This window comes from Sphaerodactylus townsendi, linkage group LG07, assembly GCF_021028975.2.
Source record: "Sphaerodactylus townsendi isolate TG3544 linkage group LG07, MPM_Stown_v2.3, whole genome shotgun sequence".
Classification (NCBI taxonomy): Eukaryota; Metazoa; Chordata; class Lepidosauria; order Squamata; family Sphaerodactylidae; genus Sphaerodactylus; species Sphaerodactylus townsendi.
The window spans coordinates 2,159,965-2,180,344 of NC_059431.1; the positions used below are offsets into that span (position 1 = coordinate 2,159,965).

General features: G+C 53.9%; 1 long non-coding RNA gene across 1 annotated transcript in view; it reads left to right on the forward strand.

Moving 5' to 3' along the window:
- The first annotated feature begins 598 nt into the window (after window positions 1-598).
- Window positions 599-20,380, forward strand: part of LOC125436033 — a 126,271-nt gene continuing 106,489 nt past the window's right edge. Inside the window, exon 1 of the long non-coding RNA XR_007244978.1 lies at window positions 599-726. This is a non-coding gene — a long non-coding RNA (uncharacterized LOC125436033). The remainder of the gene's footprint in view (window positions 727-20,380) is intronic.

Sequence of the window (20,380 nt, forward strand, 5' to 3'; positions counted from 1 at the left end):
GGTGGCCCCGTCCACAGCCCAGGCTCATGCCCAGTCCTGGCCCCTAAGGCGAGGGGCAGTGCCCAGGCTTGGTCCCATGGGCATGGCTGTGGGGGGGGGGGAGGGCGGTGGGGGGGGGGGTCCTGCCGCTGTTCTCAAGGCCGGGGGGGGGGGGGCACGAAGCGTGACAGCGCGTCTCTACGTGCGGGACTTCCCCGAGGCCCCGGCGGGGCAATGCGAGGAGGGCGCATCCAGGGCGGCGTCCCAGGAGGCCCCCCCCCGCGCCTCTCGCCCGCGGGGTGCCAGACTCCGCGCCCGCGCCCGGCAGCGGCTTGCTCAAAGCCCCCGGGCGGACATTCCGCGGCGGTGCCTGGGGGGGGGGGGACGCCGGTCGGTGGGCCCGGGGGGGCGGCGGCGGCGGCGGCGGCTTTTTTTTGGGGGGGGGGTCCGCCCAAGTTGCGCTCCTCAGGCAAGTTGCTGCGCGGGAGCGGGGAGGGGGGGGTCGGGCGGCTTCCCGGGCGGGGCTGCCTCCTCCTCCTCCTCCGTCCCCCTCCCTCCCTCCCTCCCTCCTCGGCTGGTCACATGGGGGTGGGGCGGCGTGGCGGGGGGGGGGGGGGGCTTTAAAAGCGCGCCTCCCGCCCGCCGGGCTCCCTTCGCAGCCGGTGCACCGAGCGGAGCGGCCGGAGAGGAGGGCGGCGGAGGCGGCGGTCGGGCTGGCCGGGGAGCGCCGCGGGGCGGGCGCGCGCGGTGAGTGGCGGCTCCGCGGCCGGGGGGGGGGGGGGCGCCGGGTATCGACCGCGGGGGGGGGGGTGGGGTCGAGTGGGGCAGGCTCGCCGGTCTCCCCGTCCCCCCCCTCCTCCTCCTCCTCCCTCCTCCCGCCCAAAGTTCACAAGGGGGGGGCTCTTTTTTTGAGGGGGGGGTCACTCCTCAGGCTGCCTCTCCGGCAAAGGGGTCGAGGCGGGGGTCGGCAACAGGTCTCTGCCTCTCTCCCCCCCCCCCCCGTCTCCGGTCTCCTGCCCTCGGGCTCCGAGAGAGTGAGGCGGGGGTCGAAGGAGCCAGCGCCCCCCCCCCCGCCAGTGGCCTCGCTGCGACCCCTCCCGCCCCGCTGGTGGTCACTTGGAGCCCCCCATTCTCTGGAAATGGGGGGGCGCCGCGCTCTGCCTTGCCCTTCCGACCCCTCTCCCGCGAATGCAAATACATGAGCGATAATGAAAAAGGAAGCGCATTGCTCCCCCCCCCCCCCGCTTTGAAAATCCCCCGGCTTCCAGGCGATGCTTGTTGCAACCCGGCCAGGGGCTTGGCTGACCCGCTGACCCCCCCCCCCCCGAGCGCTCTCCTTGCCCCCTCCCAGAAGGGAGCGGGAGGTGTGAGATCTTTGCAAGCGACGAGCCCCCCACCACCAAGGAAACCTCCCCCCCCCCATTGTATGGTTTTTGCAGAGATGGTTCAGCGAGGGTGCAAGTGACACCCCCCCCCCCAATTGAGGATACCGAATCCAGATGGACCCCCTTGCAATTTGAGGAAACTTTCCTTTGCTTTTGGGGTGTTTTTTTTGGGGGGGGGAAGAAACGTCCCTTTCCTTCCCTCTCTTTTTATGACAAAGGGGGGGGGTCAACAGGGGACCCAGGCGGTTCTGAATAGAAGAGCTGGGATTCAGCCAGGTTGCATTTGCGGTGGGGAGGGGGGGTGCCGATGTGTACCGAGCATTAAGGGGGCAGCACCCATTTCTGGCTTGGGTGTTTTTTTGAAAGAGCGGGTTTGACCCCCCCCCCTGGGGAGGGTCCTCCTCTGTGCCTCCTCCTCTGTGCCTTGGCCATGTTGGTCAAACTGCCCCATCCCCCCCCCCCCCCCGCCCCCTGGGACTTTGGACCAAAAACCCCTGATTGGGGGGGGGGGCAGATTTTTTTCAAGATCTCAACCCCCCCAAAAGCTGGGCTGGACCCCCCCCCCCCATAGATAAGGAATAAGTCCAGGCCCCACCCCAGCGGTTTCTTCTTCGCCAGGGCGTTTTTGGGGAATTGAACTTGCATACCTGTGGGACTCACCGATGCTTCTAGAAAGTTTTAATTTTTTAAAAAAATTGCTCTCTCCTCCAAAGTACCTGGGGAAAAATCCGACTATGTGCCTGAGCATGACTGCGGAGGAATATTTTGGAAGGAGGGAATATTTTGCAATTTTTCTTCCCAGGCGGAGGGCAGAGAGGAAGAGACCGGACCCCGTTGGTTGCCATCTCTGCCTTCTTCCCTCGCTTAGGATCTGGCCGCTCCTTCCCTGCCTGCCCGGTTCCCCGGGGCCTGGCTCCCTGCCCTTCCGCCACCCGTTCCGGGTTCAGAAGTGACCTTTTCAAAATAGACACGTATTTGCAATCATGGGGGGCAGGTTGAAGGAAAGCAGGCGGGAAACCTGGGCCGGGAACCCGAGTGGGGAACAGCGGGGTTTTGCCTCGAGCAGGGCTCGCCTGGGTTTGGATCTGCCGTTTTAGCACCAGAGAGCAGCTCTTCAGTTGACCCCCTGACTTCCCACCAAGTTCCCTTCCTTTGGCTTCCACAGCTCAGTGGCTATTCCCCCTGGCTGCCCATATTTGGGGGCACCTCCTTCCCGGCTGTTGCTCGTCTTCCGTGTGGCCTTCTTGAGAACTTCGGCAGGATCCCCGGAACCCGCTGTGTGTGTTTCCCTCTCTTCTGCCGATCCCACAAAGTTGCCTAACCCTACTAATGTTGGATTTTCGAACATTTTTGTGGTAGCGAGGGGGGGGGGGGCTCCATTGTTCTCCCTCTGGCTCCTGTGACCCCTGGCTTGCAGACTGCTGTGCTGTGACCCCGTGAACGCAAGGGGGAGGGGTGAGGCCAGAGGAGGAAAGGGGAAATCTTGGGGTGCCCTCGGGTCAGGAGCCGAGCCGTGGGTGCTTTTGGCTGACTTTGGAACCAGGCCGGCTTTCGCGGTGGAGAATTGCTGGCTGCTGATTGGATTCCCGATGATATCCCAGCATTGATTACCTCGATGATATCCCACATTGATTACTCCCTCGGGCAATTATCTGCCTATCGATCTGGCCTTCCGCCCTCGCCGGCAGGGCGGGACGGAGGGAGCCGTGTGCCGCTCCTCCAGATGGGTTCCTTGCAGCACAGCTGGCTGGCTTTGAACAGAGGTGATGGGGAAGCCACCTTTGTGTTAGTTGTGGGGCCTTTTGTGCCGTGCTTGCCTCGTCCCCTGCAAAGAGTCTCTTTCTACGGTCCCCTTAGGAGGCTTCAAGCTGCTGTAACTCGACCCGAGACTCTCAGTTGCAAGCTTGAGTCCAGCTGCGCCGATATCCACGCAGCTTTGAAAATGTGGTCTTGACACCAAAGGAGGGACGGCTGCTCCTTGAAGCGACACCACCTTCGCCAGGCTCCTGTGTAGAGCTCGGATCCCGGCTGCGTCTTGTTTCCCGCGGACCCCTCGCAGTGGCAGATCTGGAAATGTTGGCTTGTTCTGCTGGGCCTTAGGAAACAGCCGCTGTGGTTGGCGAAGAGCTTTCCGGAGAGCGTCCTGCTCGTCCAGGGCTGGTGGCAGGCATTTTCATTAAGATAAAGCCGCTTGTCTTGGTCGAGGTGAGTAATTCTCGGAAGCAAGGGGAGCGGGAACCGGGCTTCAGGCAGCTCCCGGTGTAGAGGCTGGGGCTCTGTGCGTGCAGGGAACCCATTTCCCGGCTTCATCCTTCATCATCATGGATGAGTCGGACACATGTCGACGGCCAGAGGTTTGCTGTTTGGGAAGGGGCGCCTGCAAGAAATCTCCGTAAGGAGGTTGCGCATAATTTACTCGGATGTGTGTTCTTAGTTTATGCTTTGACTACAGCGAGACCAGGGGCACCGGGCTGATGTTTTGGATCTGTACGGCATTTTTTTTACTGACATCATTTTAGAAAGACGAGGCTTTGCTGCAAACAGTGATTACCAAACTCGCTGGAGATGCAGGCTTCTTTTTAATTCTGCTGTTTGTGACTGGTGAGAAGCATTTGGTTTGCTGGGAATATATCTCTTGGGCTAGCCCTGTGGAAACAGACGGACTCAATTCATGCGCCGGTCCTGTTCGCGTTGAGCAAGCTTAGGCTAGAGATCTTGGAGTAAATCTTGGAAGAAGAAGAACGCACCGACCATCAAGCTGAGAGTGTGTTTGTTTGTTTTAAAAAAATCACATGCAGATTATGTTTTTCTTCCCTGTTGTGCAGTGTTAATATTTTGAAATATTGATTCCTGACTGATGCTGGGAGTTGATGCCAGGTTTGGACTTGCATTGCAAAAGTTAAGTTTTAAACTTTTAGCTTTTTAAGGTGCATACCTTAGAGCAGCAGTGGCGTAGGAGGTTAAGAGCTCGTGTATCTAATCTGGAGGAACCGGGCTTGATTCCCAGCTCTGCCGCCTGAGCTGTGGAGGCTTATCTGGGGAATTCAAATTAGCTTGTGCACTCCCACACATGCCAGCTGGGTGACTTTGGGCTAGTCACAGCTTCTTGGAGCTCTCTCAGCCCCACCTACCTCCCAGGGTGTTTGTTGTGATGGGGGGAAGGGCAAGGAGTTTGTAAGCCCCTTTGAGTCTCCTGCAGGAGAGAACCCCTTCTTCTTCTTCTTCTTCTTCTTCTTCTTCTTCTTCTTCTTCTTCTTCTTCTTCTTCTTCTTCTTCTTCTTCTTCTTCTTCTTCTTCTTCTTCATGATCACACAATCCAGTGGCTGTTCCCATTCATTGCAAGAGATTTTGTGAGCAAGAAGGTATTGTCGAAGGCTTTCACGGCTGGAATCACTAGGGTGTTGTGGGTTTTCCTGACTGACGTGTCAGGAGAAAATGCTACTGGAACACGGCCATACAACCCGGAAAACCCACAACACCCAAGAATGTATTGTAGCTGTATTGTGCCTAACCTCCTACTGAGTGAGGTCAGCCCAAAACTGCATTCTGTCAGGTCCGGCTGTTCTGTTTGGAGCGAGTGGCTGCTCCGTCCGCAGTGCACAGCTTCCTGCAGAATCGAAAGCAGGCCGTGGCTGAAGGCCCCTTTGGAGCGTGGCCCCACACAGAAGAACTCGTTTCAGTAACACTCCTGTTTCGAATAAACCCGCCTTGCTTCAAGCGGGCCTTGAACAAATTAAAGAATGCCAGATTATTATACAGTTGCATTACTTTTGAATGAAGCATTGAGGCCACTGCTACTCTTTATCTTTCACAGCTTGCCAAAAGAAAAGGGGTTCTTGGCTCATTTTAAGTCGCCCTGTCGAGAAGGGTGGCTGTTTCCAATTCACAGGGGTGGAAGCTGAATTCAGCAGTTGGGTGGTGTGCCTGCTAAGGTTGGACAGCCATGTGATTCTGGTTGTCAGAGCTGGCTTTCTCCACGCAGGGCAGAGCAGCCCTGATCTCATCGGGTGACTTCTCCCTTTGCTAAGACATGTAACATCAACAAGAAGCAGGTGCACACAACGGCAGTGTAAAACAAACTTTGCCAGTGCTTTGTTTGTTGTTGTCAATTGGTGAGAGACCCGCCAAAGGTGTCCTCGGAGCTCCGGGTCCCCAGCTGCCTCCGCTTTGTTCCCCGTGTTTCCAGATCTTTGACTCGCGTCTGATGAAGGGAGCATTGGATGCTCGAAAGCCTAGACCCTGAAACTCTTTTCTGGTCTCGGAGGTACTCCGGGACTTGAATCTTAACTCTTTGGCTGAGAAGAAGCACAAAAATACTGTAAACAAGTCAGTCATGTGGAGTGAGATGAAAAAGGCAAGAAGAAAGGGAGGGAGGGAGGGAAAAGGGGGAGAAGGAGAAGTCTGGAACGAGACTGAAGGCTCAGAAGGAGATGAGCTCTGGAGGCAAGAAGAGAAGGACTTGGGTGGATCAGAGAGGAAAGAGAGCCCAGGTCAGGGTAGAGTCATAGAACCATAGAGTTGGAAGAGACCCCACGGGCCATCCAGTCCAACCCCCGGCCATGCAGGAACACACAATCAAAGCACTCCCGATATATGATCATAGAGCCTCTTGCTTTCAAAAGTCCTCCAAAGCAAGAAGACCCCACCAAGCACCTCGGTGGGAGTGCATTCCACTGTCCAACAGCCTCTGGATGGTCAGGGAAGTTCCTAATGTTTAGGTGGAATTTCTTTTCCTGCACCTTGAACTCCATTACCCCAGTGTAACCTAGTCTCTGGAAGCTGCAGAAGACAAGCTTGTTCCCTCCACCAACATGGCATCCCTCTTCAAAGCCTAGCATTCTAAACATGTTATCATGTCCCTTCTTAACCTCCTCTTCTTCACCAAACGCCCTAAATGACCCTCTGTCTCCCATCTCCCTCTAAGTCTCTTTCATAGGCTCCTGAGGGACCTTATAATTAGATGTTATGGATCAGTAGAGCTTAGCCCTTTTCAGCATGGTCTCATGCTGGTAGGGGCCAGGATGGGAATCTTCAGGTCCATAACATCTGGAGTGCCAAAGGTTCGCCACCAGGGCCCTAGGGCCTGGATTCCAGACCTTTCACCATTTAGGTTGCCCTCCTCTGGACACGTTCCAGCTTGTCAATATCGTTCTTGAATTGCGGAGCCCAGAACTGTACACAATATTCCAGGTGAGGTCTGACCAATGCAGAGTAGAGAGGTACACATCCCTCGACGCAGGGACTTCAGCAGGAACCTGTACCCAGATGTTATGGCTTCCATGTTAGATCTGCCAGCATGGCCAGTTGACCATGCTGGCAGGGGCTGATGGGAATTGTAGTCCATAACATCTGGAGTGCCAAAGGTTCGCCACCACTGACTAGACACAATACTCCTGTTGATGCAGCCCAGAATCGCATTGGGCAGAGAAGGAGGATCTCCTTGAAGACTTCCTTGAAGACATACATCTCTTTCTTTCCGAGGTGTGCCTCTCTCAGCTCCAAGAGGGACTTGAAATGGTGAGACTAGGGAGTTGCTTGTGCCTGTGCTTCCTCTCCAAATCCCCGGACGGGAGACGCTCCTGGGCCCTCTCTGCATGGAAGACCTTTGCTTGGGGTCTCTCCTCCAACAGTGCATTCTCACAGGAAAGGTGGCTTCATTGGACGGCTTTGCTGGGAATCTTGGGTAGTTTGTGTTTTGGAAGAGTTGCAACAAGTATTCCTGACTTGTAAATAGAGGTGATTTTTGCAGTCGAGTATGGCACAAAAATAGAATGAGACCATTCCATTAATACTGGCTAAAGTGCATTTAATTTAAGAAATGGACACAGAAGCAGGCAGAGTTCTATGTATTGTCGAAGGCTTTCACCGCTGGAATCACTTGGGTGCTGTGTGGTTTCCGGGCTGTATGGCCAAGTAGGCTTAGGTGCATTGATATTACCAGGGCTGTATGGCCGTGTTCTAGCAACATTCTCTCCTCCCGGAAGGTTGGTCACTCTGCATCTGTGGCTGAGCCGATCGCATTTTTTCAGAGGATCTGATGTTGGGAAAGCAAGTGGAGTATATATACCTGTTGGAGTGTCCAGGGTGGGTGAAGAAACATTGTCTGTGAGTAACAAAGAAGACAACCAAGTCAATAGGTGAGGGCATCATTGTTCACTTCATTGTTACTCATACTTCTATTCAGATGCCCTCACCTATTGACCTGGCTGTCTTCTTTGTTACGCACAGACAATGTTTCTTCACCCACCTTGGACACTCCAACAGGTATATATACTCCACTTGCTTTCCCAACATCAGATCCTCTGAAGATGCCAGCCACAGATGCAGGCGAAACGTCAGGAGAGAATGCTGCTAGAACACGGCCGTACAGCCCGGAAACCACACAGCATCCATCCCTAGAATTTGTCGGATGATTTTTTTAAAAAAATGTGAGCACAAATATTGTAACCCTCTCTCCAGAAAGTCTAATTCCCCTCACAGTTGTGTCCTTCAGGCAACAAAGAAGTTAGAAAAGTGTGTGATCCCATTTGCACAAAATGCACAGGAGGTAGACATTCTGTATGCGTATTGTCGAAGGCTTTCACGACTGGAATCACTAGTGTGTTGTGGGGTTTTCCGGGTTGTGTGGCCGTGTTCCAGTAGCATTCTCTCCAGATGTTTTGCCTGCATCTGTGACTGGAATCTTCAGAGGATCATGAGAAAATACTACTGGAACATGGCCATACAACCCGGAAAACCCACAACACACTAATTCTGTATGTGACTAGGAAGCATCTTGATACAGCACCTGTGTAATACTTAATTCAGAGATGTGGACATTCAGACATGCTCGGGGGTCTTGCTTTCTTGCTGGGGTGGCTACCTTATCGATCCAGGAAGGGCTGAGGCCGAGTGCTTGGGGAGGGGAACGAACACCTGGCCACATGTTCAGAAACAAAGGAAAGTCCTCCTGTTGAACTGTGGCGCGTCGTGGCTTGAATTAAGCTGCCCGGGTTGGTGCCGAAGCAAGCAGAATTTTCTTGGCTTCAAAATAAGTTTCAATGCGTGTTCCACTGAAGGCGCCGTTGCGTGCATGCGCCATTTAAATGCATGGAAGCGCACATGCGCGCGGCACTTGCGTGCTCCCATGCTTCAATGGAGCATATGCGGGACAGCTACTTCATACCCTGCAGAGTGTTTCCTTTTTGTCCACAAAACTTTTCTCCTCTGTCTAGGAATCTTTGAACATGCCTGTATATTCCGTGCAGATATGGACACTCAGCGTGCGTCTCCCTCTTTTCTTTGGTGCCAGAAAAAAAAGAGACAGACGAAGAAAGATGGGGAGAGAACTGTTGTGTTGTAAATACAGCTCGGGGTTGGTTCAATATTTATCCTGCATTTCGGGGCCAGGGAGGGCCTCTTTATTTGCTAATATCGATCCCCCCCCCCCCCGGCTTGTTTAGTTACTTTCCTTTTATTGGCAGAGGCTTTGGTCCTTGCAGTTTGGTCTACGTTTCACGCGAGCAGATGTTGGGATTCCAAACGGATTCCAAGCTGCGATCATTCCAGATGCATTTCTGAATCGTTAACTTTTAAAGATCGTACATTACGAGGGTCTGGATCCTCCTCAGCCGTGGCTACTGCGAACGTCCCTCCTCTCTGCGGCACCCCAGAAGGGCCTTAGGAGGGATTCTGATCTTCAGTCGTTCTCTGGGGAAGGGGGGGGGGGGGCTCGCCCCTTTGAACTGCCAGGAGTGTGCAATGTTAAGGTAAATTGAATGGACGGGGATTAGAACGAGGGAGGGGGGGAATGTCAGCTCGCTGCCTCTACTTTCGTTCCAAACGTTTGTGTTGCCTGTCTTGGAAAGCCAGTTGTAATTTCACGGTTTGCAGTGCAGAGTTGGCGCGGCCTCTCCCTCTTGTGATGGGGCAGCCGGTTTCAGCCCCGACAGGTCCAGGTTTGGTCAGCTAAGCTGCTGCACTTGTGTTGTGTGTTTGTGTGTGTGTGTGGGGGGGGGAGTCGGGCCTGTGAGACTGGCACGAATGTGGAGAGCCGGAGAGAGAGAGAGAAGGCGTGCCGGGTGGTTTGTCCCTTTGAGTTTTGCACGGCCAGCGTGATCCGTAGCGTGAGCATTGATTGTGCGCTGCATTTCGTGTGTGTGTCGGATGGGACGGCCGGATGTGGCTTGTGGTGGGGCAGATGCCTGGGGTTGCTTAGATGTGGGTTTTTGGCTTGCGGTGTTTGTTTTGGGGGTGGGTGTTGGGGGCCAGGAATCGGAGCGTGCACGCACGTTGACTTTTCATCCGTAGGTTCCTGGGACGCTGGGCTTTGGCTCAGAGGCCTCGTGAGGAAGAGGGGGCCCCGCGCGGCTGCTTTGGAAGCCTGCACGCGTCAGGCCCTGGCTCCGAAGTTCCTGAGAGATAAAAGCGGAAAGCGTCTGCTAAAAGCCTCGTGCCGCCGCCTGATGAGACGGCTTCGCCAGATACCCAGTGGCGCTGGGCCCGGCGGCTGCCATTGTCTGTGATGTCACTGCTGGAAACGGCCGGGGTCCGTGAGCCCCGTCTGGATCCTTCTGGCTAACATCTGGGGGCAGAAATGCTTTCCTCGGGTCCTTCACCGGCAGCCTCCGTGGGCCTTTGCTGCTGCCGGCCAAATTCCGTCCACCCCAGACTCGGCTGCATTCCTTCCCTATTGTCGAGTTCTCCCAACTCCGGGGCCAAACCAGACACGTGAGGGGAGTTTGGCTTGCAATGTTTTGCGTGCGCTTTAAAAAAATATATATCAATTCTCGGGTGCACGGGGGTCTCCTGGGCCTGCCAGATGAGTTTCTAAAAGAATCGCTGGGAGTTCTGGACACACAGGGCGGCTACCCCATGGCAGGTCTGGGCTCCCACCTGTAGAGCCTTGCAAAACCCCTTTTGGCAGCCATGACCCCTTTAGCCTGCCCTTTATTTGAGCCAGCAGGGTGTAGTGGTTAAGAGCAGTGGACATCAATCTGGAGAACCGGGTTTGATTCCCCCACTCCTCCACCTGAGTGGCAGAGGCTTATCTGGTGAACCAGCTGTCTTTCTGCACTCCTACATTCCTGTAGGGTGACCTCAGGCTAGTCACAGTTCTCTCAGAACTCTCTCAGCTCCACCTGCCTCACAAAGGGGCTGTTGTGGGGAGAGGAAGGGAAAAAGGGGTTTGTAAGCTGCCTTGAGTCTCTTTACAGACTCTTCTTCTTCTTTATCTGTCTTTCCCTGGACGGGTGGCATAGTGCCCAGTTACAAATTCAGGGACGGACACTTTTAAGAACTGACAGTTTCCCGGATATTCTTTATTTTGTTTATTTTATTTATTTGGCGCACAGGCTGCCCTTTCCCTAACGGGCTCAGGGCAGCGTACAACAAAACAATTAAGATTATAGTCCAATCAGTAAAATCAGCCCAGAAAACTCACAACAACCAGTCAATAAATAAACATTCCAATGTAACAACTTGGCGCCTCGAACCCAGGGGTGAAACGTCAATAGCAGTCCCCCATACCAAAGAAGAAGAAGAGTTTGGATTTATATCCCCCTTTCTCTCCTGCGAGGAGACTCAAAGGGGCTAACAATCTCCTTGCCCTTCCCCCCTAACAACAAACACCCTGTGAGGTAGGTGGGGCTGAGAGAGCTCCGAGAAGCTGTGACTAGCCCAAGGTCACCCAGCTGGCGTGTGTGGGAGTGCACAGGCTAATCTGAATTCCCCAGATAAGCCTCCACAGCTCAGGCGGCAGAGCTGGGAATCAAACCCGGTTCCTCCAGATTAGATACATCAGCTCTTAACCTTCTAAGCCACTGCTGCTCCTAAGAAAAAGAACCAGCTAGATCTGTGTCCGCTCCATGGAGCCCCAGTCGGGACTCGAGTAGCTGCATTCTGAAGTTTCCAGAGCTGCCCTGCACGGAGCAAGTTGCAGCAGGCTAGTCTGGAGGTGGCCGTCAACGTGCATCACCGTGGCTGCGTGATGTTGGGACAGAGAGGTTGCCAGCTGCTTAGCTTGGCGAGGGTGGTAAAATGCCCCTACATTGGTGACATGTGGTTCCGTGGTTCCAGAAGTGCTCCCAGACCTCGGCAGTGGGCTGAGGTGCTAATTGCACGCTGGCAAGAGGTGGGAGTTGGCGACCCCCTCCTGTACCTCACCCACCCCGTATTCCAGACAGTGGATTCAGTTCCAGCTGGCTCTGCTTTAGCCATTTCACCATGGCCTCCAGCCAACCGGCCAGTCGATCTGGGCTACCCATCAGCAGATACAGCTGAGGGCTGCCAGCACATTGGTGAAAACCCAGCCCTGACCCAGCTTGGCAAGAGGGTGCTTGTAGATATTAAACAGCACTGGGGAGAGGGTGTTGTGGGGTTTCTGGGCTGCATGGCCATGTTCTGGTAGCATTTTCTCCTGACATTTTGCCTGCTGGCATCTGATGGTACTACAGCAAGTGGAATGTATCTACCTGTGGAATGTCCAGGGTGGGAAAAAGAGCGTAAGGAAGACGAGGAGGAGGCGTTTGGATTTATATCCCCCCTTTCTCTCCTGCAGGAGACTCAAAGGGGCTCACAATCTCCTTGCCCTTCCCCCCTCACAACAAACACCCTGAGAGGTGGGTGGGGCTGAGAGAGCTCTGAGAAGCTGTGACTAGCCCAAGGTCACCCAGCTGGCGTGTGTGGGGGTGCCCAGGCTAATCTGAATTCCCCACATAAGCCTCCACAGCTCAAGCGGCAGAGCTGGGAATCAAACCCGGTTCCTCCAGATTAGATGCATGAGCTCTTAACCTCCTACACCTATGCTCTTAACCTCCTACAAGTGTAAAGGGTGCAGTTAGCAAGTGTGATTTGCATGTGTTGAGTGGAATCCACAAATTTTAGTATATGTAGTTGCATAATCATTGAGTGAGGGCATCTGCATAGCAATTGCCTGGCATTTTAATACCTTTGATTGTTTCCTGCCTGGAGACATCCTGTGTCTGGGTGGTGTTCACGAACCATTGTCTTGATTCTAGTGTTTTTCAGAACTGGCAGCCAAATTTTGTTCATGTTCATGGTTTCTCCCTTTCTGTTGAAATGGTCCATGTGCTTGTGGATTTCAAGGGCTCCTCTGTGTAGTCTGACGTAGTGCCTGTCAGAGTGGTCCAGAAATTTCTGTGTTTTCAAATAACAGTCTGTGTCCATCTTGGTTTATCCCGTGTTCTGCTATTGCTGGTTTTTCCGGCCGAATTAGCCTGCAGCGCCTTTCATGTTCTTTAATTAGTGTCTTGGGAGAGGGTTGCCCCGTGAAGGATCCCACCCGCCCACAAATAACACGATGAAGTCCTGTCCCTTTGGGGTACCCTCTGACCCCAAGATTAGATCAGGCACCCATCCAACAAGGTCAGCAAGGCAGTGAGTCAAAAGGTCACGGCTGACTGGATCAGACGCAGCTGTCAGGTCAGGCAGCAACTGCAGCCCCCGGCCCGCCTCGATCCAGATGCCTCCGGAGATCATCTGGGAGGGCGACCGAGGCCGTCTCTGTCCCCTGACCAGGTCAGAAACCAGATTGAAGCAGATCGCGGCTGCTGTGTCCTCCAGGAAAACCTAGTTGAAATTGGGAAGCTAGTTACCAGTCAAGCCTTTCCCCGTCGCGTGTCAGTCTTGCAGCTGGTTTGAGTACACCCTGGGCAGTAACGGTCAGTGGCCAAAACTTTAGTGTTGATAGTCGGTGGATGGGGCTTTTTGGAAGGATTTCCTGGCATCCCACTCAGCTGGCTGATTTTTCCGGTTTGTGCATTTTGGCCTTTCACATTTCCATGATCGCCAGTTCAGCTCTCCAGTACTGGAGTGTAACAACAGCCCTGCTGGGTAGTCCCGCACTTTGTTTTCTGCGTCGTCTGATCCGGTGCCCTCTGAACAAATGCAGGTCAAGAGGGGGTCGGTTCCAATGTTGGAGCCTCCATTTGCCTGTTGTGGCTAGAGCAGTGATGGCGAACCTTTTCGAGACCACGTGCCCAAATTGCAACCCCAAAACCCACTTATTTATCACAAAGTGCCAACACTGCAATTTAACCTGAATACTGAGGTTTTAGTTTAGAAAAAAAAGGTTGGCTCTGAGGTGCGCATTACTCAGGAGTAAGCTTGGTGAAGCAACTGTGCAATGCGTCAAATGGGTGGATCACAACCCTAGGAGGGTTTACTCAGAAACAAACTCCATTGCCAACAACCGAGCTTACTCTCAGGTAAAGGATCGTGCCCGTCAGCCTAGATGTGTGTGTGTGGGGGTGATTTTCTGCCCCCCCAGTTAACTCTGTGTGCGTGTGCCCACAGAGAGGGCTCCGAGTGCCACCTCTGGCCACCTCTGGTGCCATAGGTTCGCCACCACTGGGCTAGAGGCAGCTGCTACATCTTGTGGCTGTGAGTTCCATACATTATACGTTGTGGTGGGACCCATTTGGTGACCAAGCCATCACATAGTGAGGAGGGGGTCCTGACACCGCAGGGCATACTTTGGTCTTGGCTGTCAGAGACATGGGAGGGGAGTGGCATCACTTCTGGTGCCCGCGTGGGCCCGACTCGCTCGCAAGAGAGTGGCTGCATCTCATAGTCAGCCTTGTGCTCCCCCCATGTGCGGAGCGCTCTCTGAAGTTGCTGAAATACCAGGGTTTGCCTGGGAAAGGTTCATGCACCGCTTGATTTGGGAGTCTGAAAGAATTGCACGTACCCCATCTCAACAGAGATACAGGTAAGATTCTGCACTTAGGTAGGAAAAATGAAATGCACAGATGTAGGATGGGTGACACCCGGCTTGACAACACTACATGCGAAAGAGATCTGGGAGTCTTAGTAGACCACAAACTGAACATGAGTCAGCGGTGTGATGCGGCAGCCAAGAAAGCCAGTTCGATTCTGGACTCCCATCAATAGGAGTACAGTGTCTAGATCGAGGGATGTGATCGTACCTCCCTGTTCTGCATTGGTGAGACCTCACCTGGGATATTGTGTACAGTTCTGGGCACTGCAATTCAAGAAGGATATTGGCAAGCTGGAACAGGTCCAGAGGAGGGCAACCAAAATGCTGAAAGGTCTGGAATCCATGCCCTATGAGGAGAGACCTAGGAAGCTGGGGATGTTTAGTTTGGTGAAGAGAAGGTGAAGAGGTGACATGAGAGCCATGTTTAGATATTTGAAGGGATGTCATGTTGGTGAGGGAGCAAAGCTTCTTTTCTGCTGCTCCGGGGACTACTAGGACCAGGAGTAATGGGGTTCAAGGTGAAAGTAAAGAGAATCCACCTAAATATTAAGAAGAACTTCCTGACCATCCGGCCTATTGGACAGTGGAATGCACTACCTCGGAGTGTGGTGGAGTCTCCTTCTTCGGAGGATTTTAAGCAGAGGCTGGATGGCCGTCTGTCAGGAGTGGTTTGACGGTGTGTTCCTGCATGGCTGAGGGATGGACTTGATGACCCTTGGAGTCTCTCCCAACTCTTTGATTCTTGCTGCTTGGGAGTAACCCAGCAGATCGGGGATGAGTTGGGAGAGCTCTTGTTTTCCCAGAGCCCTTGCAGTGGGGGCTGCGGAGGGGGTGGGGGTGGGGAGGCTGGCCTCCTGGAATCTACTCTGAATGCAGAACCTCCGAAGCATGCTGAGACTCCAGCCAGCCCCACCAGTGCCTGGAAAATGGGGTGGGGGTGGGACAAGTTGGGCCTTTATTTAGCCTCTGCTTGTCGCAGCTGGTGCTCGAGGTGGGGAGTTTGGGGACTCCCCCAGTGGAACTTCGACCGGGTTGTTTTGTGTCGCTATCGATTCTGCCGCGATGCCTTTATCTGGGCGGGTGTCTGGAGCAGATGGCAGCTGGGCTGTTATTAGATCAGGGTCTAAATTGGGGGGGGAAACTAAATATAGCAAACTGATCCACGGGCTGCTTTTGAGTAAAGGACGGCCTCATCTTCGGCCTCATCTTCGGCAGCGGTCCTGTCTGCCTCGGGCGATGCCTCTCCGGAGGGTTGTCCTACATGACCCCGCCCGGAACGAGTTCTTCCGCTCTTGGGGGCCAGAAGCCAGGTTGGGTGGCCCTGCATCTCCTTGGGACTAGTTTGGAGCTCTGCCCTGCAGGCCTGCTGGCTACAGGTCTCCTTCAGCAGGTTGTACGCCCCAATTTTGTGCTTTTGTGGTGCTGTTGGGGAGTGCTTAGCCTCTGGGCTCTGAGGAGTTCAGGCCAGTCTGGAGCAGCCAGGTCAGGGTGGTGTGTTGGTGGCTGTGTCCCCGAGCCAGTTGAGGGGACTTACTGTCATGGGGGGAGTGGTCCCTGGGCAGTGTGTTGTCGAAGGCTTTCATGGCCGGACCCGCTAGGGTGCTGTGTGGTTTCTGGGTTGTATGACCATGTTCTAGTAGCATTTTCTCCTGATGTTTTGCCTGCATCTGTGGCTGCCGTCTTCGGAGGTTCTGCTCCTTCCTTATTGGACGCTGCTCTTGGTCCTTGAGGAGAAACAGCAGAGTATAAATCCATGGTGGCGAACCTTTGGCACTCCAGATGTTATGGACTACAATTCCCATCAGCCCCTGCCAGCATGGCCAATTGGCCATGCTGGCAGGGGCTGATGGGAATTGTAGTCCATAACATCTGGAGTGCCAAAGGTTCGCCACCACTGGAATGAATTAAAATAAGTAAATTAGATAGATACCAGATACCAGTGCCGCAGAATTAGTAACCTGGTGAGGAGGCTGGCCGTTGCATCTCTGCCTGAATCCTTCCGGTGCAACAGACTTAGCAACCTGATAAGCAGGCTGGCTGTTGTATCTCTGCATGAATTCTTCCAGTGCAGCAGAATTAGCAACCTCACGAGGAGGCTGGCAGTTGTATCTCTGCATGAATTGCTCCTAGGGATCTGCTTTAAAAGGGCTTGGACAGATTTATGGAGGAGAAGTCGATTTATGGCTACCCATCTTGATCCTCCTTGATCTGAGATTGCAAATGCCTTAGCAGACCAGGTGCCCAGGAACAGCAACAGCAGAAGGCCCTTGCTTTCACATCCTGCAGGTGAGCTCCCAAAGGCACCTGGAGGGCCACTGCGAGTAGCAGAGAGCTGGACTAGATGGACTCTGGACTAATCCAGCTGGCTTGTTCTTATGTTCTTATGCTTGTTGCAGTGAATGCACCCCAGTGAGTGCTAAACAGAAGGGTGGGGTGGGGGGATATTTTACTGCAAACTGACTTTTGAAGAGATCAGGACTCCGGTATAGCTGTGATCTCCTATCTGCCCCCAAAAGTCTTCGGCCAAAGACTTGCAGGCATATAACTTTTTCAAAGACCTCCTTCAAAGACTCCTCACAATGGCAGAGCCCTGGATTAGCAGAGCTGACCCCAAATTGCCTCTGCCCCAACCCCAGGGGGGATTCCTTTCCCTTTTATCCCTGATTCCACCAATTCCAAGAAGAACACAGTCCTCTTCTGTATTTGATGCTTGGCAGGGAAGGGGGGGGGGGAGGCACATGGGAGCCTTCTCACTGCTGCCACCTCTAGGGCACTGGAGAGAATGCAGGGTTAAGGGTGCAATTTGTAAGTGTGGTTTTATTATGCTACTTCAGTGTGCTAAAATGGGTGGATTCCACTCAACACATGCAAATCACACTTGCAGATTGCACCCTTAACACTTCTAACCAATGCAAACGGTTCTTTCTCCCACCCTGGACATTCCGCAGGTATATATATCCTCCACTTGCTTTACTACCATCAGATCCTCTGAAGATGCCAGCCACAGATGCAGGCGAAACATCAGGAGAGAATGCCACTGGAACATGGCTGTACAACCCGCAAAACCTACAACACTCAGATTGCAAACTGCATCGCTAGTCTGGGTGCAAAGGATGACAGGGTTCCAGCAGGCCAGCCACGCTTACCCTGCGAGATTGAGGGATTGGAGCACCTTCCTTATGAGGAGAGGCTGCAGCGTTTGGGACTCTTTAGTTTGGAGACGTCTGAGGGGGGCTATGATTGACGTCTATAAAATTATGCATGGGGTAGAAAATGTCAACAGAGAGAAATTGTTCTCTCTTTCTCACAATACTAGAACCAGGGGGCATTCGTTGAAAATGCTGAGGGGAAGAATTAGGACTAATAAAAGGAAACACTTCTTCACGCAACGTGTGATTGGTGTTTGGAATATGCTGCCACAGGAGGTGGTGATGGCCACTCACCTGGATAGCTTTAACAGGGGCTTGGACAGATTGATGGAGGAGAAGTCGATTTATGGCTACCAATCTTGATCCTCTTTGATCTGAGCTTGCAAATGCCTTAGCAGACCAGGTGCTCAGGAGCAGCAGCAGCAGCAGAAGGCCCTTGCTTTCACAGCCTGCAGGTGAGCTCCCAAAGGCACCTGGTGGGCCGCTGCGAGTAGCAGAGAGCTGGACTAGATGGACTCTGTTCTGATCCAGCTGGCTTGTTCTTATGTTCTTATGTTCCTATACTCTGTCCAAAATTCCTACCTGCCCTTTGTGTGAAGATACGCGTGCTGCTGGCGTGCTCTGTTGGTCGCTGACCATCCCCAGGTTGGGAACTGCTTTGTCAGCTCAGGTATCCTGTGCTGAGGCCGCCTGGCCAACGTTGAAGTTATCTGCCAGCAAGCAGCAGACGAGGGTTCAGCCGTGGAAGGAGGAATTGACGGGCTGCCCTTTCAGCAGATGTCGGCAGGAAGCACCTTAATGGGTTTGCTTTTAGAATTATGATCGGAATTAAAGGTGGATATTAAAGTATCTCCTTGCAGCTTTTAACTCTGCTGCGTTTGCTGGATCAGAGATTGCAGAGCGGTGGGGTGGGGGGTGGGGGGAGCTGTTGAGGTCTCTCTCTTGAAAGACAGCCCACAAGTTCTGTCTTGGGGGAATGGGGCTTCTTCAGTCAAGGAAGTGGGAGGGGTTGAGGGGTTTCCGGGTTGTATGGCCGTGTTCCAGTAGCATTTTCTCCTGATGTTTCGCCTGCATCTGTGGCTGGCATCTTCAGAGGATCTGTGTGGTTTCCGGGCTGTATGGCCGTGTTCCAGTAGCATTTTCTCCTGACGTTTCGCCTGCATCTGTGGCTGGCATCTGCAGGCGAAACGTCAGAAGAAAATGCTGCTGGAACATGGCCGTACGACCCGGAAACTCCACAACACCCCGGTGATTTTGGCCGCAAAAGCCTTCGACGATAAGTTGAACATCTCTATGGGGTGGGAGGTGTTTTCTCATTCCGGAAGGCCTCTGTGCTTGCACCAAGCACAACTGTGGAGCAACAGGATGAAGGAAGAGAGAGCCAGGAATTATGGGGTGTTGCTGACTGGCCGCAACAAGAGAGAGCAAACTTGAGCAAGATACTTGGGATTCCCTTCTGCAGCGGCACTGAGCATGTCTTTGGGGTGGGGGCAGGCAGGGGCTGAAAGCTGTCCATGCTCCCCATCTTTTGTGGGATGCATTTCAGTTGCTGACTCCCGAGGTCGCTGACAGGGTATTTGGGTCTGCTCACACTCCAGCGGTGCTGTGGAACGTTGTTAGCACGCCGGGAGAAAGCTGTGGTCTGGATCCGTGGTACAGCAAATGCCTCTTTGACAGACGAATTTAGCGCAGGCAGCAGTGAGGCTATATTGCAGTGGTGGTGAACCTTTGGCACTCCAGATGTTATGGACTACAATTCCCATCAGCCCCTGCCAGCATGGCCAATTGGCAGGGGCTGATGGGAATTGTAGTCCATAACATCTGGAGTGCCAAAGGTTCGCCACCACTGCCCTAGTGCCTATCCTCCATGATTATTAATGTCTGTATGGCATTTCTGGGAGAGATTGTCTGGACTCAGGGAACTGGTTCTTTTTAATATACAGGCGACGCTTTGCTCTGTCCGCATTAGAGCCAGACAGGGCCGTAGCAAGGGAGAACTGCGCCCGGGGTACACGTGCGCCCTGCGGCTCTGCCACTCTCCCGCCCCATGCCCCGGATGTCCCTGCCACACCCCAGAACGCCCCCACACCGGAGCACCTGGTGCATCGCGCTCCCCCCTGTCCCCTTGGCGCTACGCCACTGGAGCCAGTAGAGGCAATCTCACCTCTGAACTCCTGTCTGAGGTCATCTATGTGCTGGATTGGGATGGGCCAATTGAAGATGGCTTTGCTTCGAATAGGCAGGGTATTTGGGTCTGCTCACACTCCAGCGGTGCTGTGGAATGTTGTTAGCACGCCGGGAGAAAGCTGTGGTCTGGATCCGTGGTACAGCAAATGCCTCTTTGACAGACGAATTTAGCGCAGGCAGCAGTGAGGCTATATTGCAGTGGTGGTGAACCTTTGGCAGGTCTCAGGCTGTTAAGGTGACGAAATGTCTGTTTTGGAAGGAGCAGCAACTTCCCAAGAACGTGCCAGTCCCTACGTTCGGGCCTACCCTTATGGGACCAACTAGGGTCTGCCGGCAAGGACTCATTTCATCCTTCCCCTTCTCACTACAGATCTCTTGTGAGCCAGGTGGGGTTCAGAGAGTTCTGAGAGAACTGTGACTGGCCCAAGGTCACCCAGCAGGCTTCCTGTGGAGGAGCAGGGAAACAAACCTGGTTCACCGGATTAGAGTCCGCCGCTCTTTACCACCACTACACCACGCCGGTTCGCTGGGAGTCAGACCCGGCTGTGCCTTTCAGCCTTGCAAGTCTCCGGAGGTCTATTTTGTGTTCTGTCCCTTTCTGGGGCTCTCCTCTGTGCTGGGATGAGTTTGCAGTCCCTGGCAATTTCCTCCGGGAGCTTGCTGAGCTGAGAGCCTGATCTCTCTCTCTGATGGCTCTCCGACCCCGCATTACAGCGCCATTTGCAAACATCCCGTGACTCCCCCCACCGGGTTATGTCTCTGTGCTTTTCTGCCGACTGCCGAGGGAGTGGAGGGGGCCTCCCCCCCCCCCCCGGCCTTCGTAAAGAGGAGGGAGATCAAGGCTGCTGCCTGGTGCGCGGACTCTCTCTCTCTCTCTCTCTCTCTCTCTCTCTCTCTCTCTCTCTCTCTCTCTCTCTCTCGTCTGAGCGTTTATTGAGCCGGCTTCCCGGAACGATGAGGCC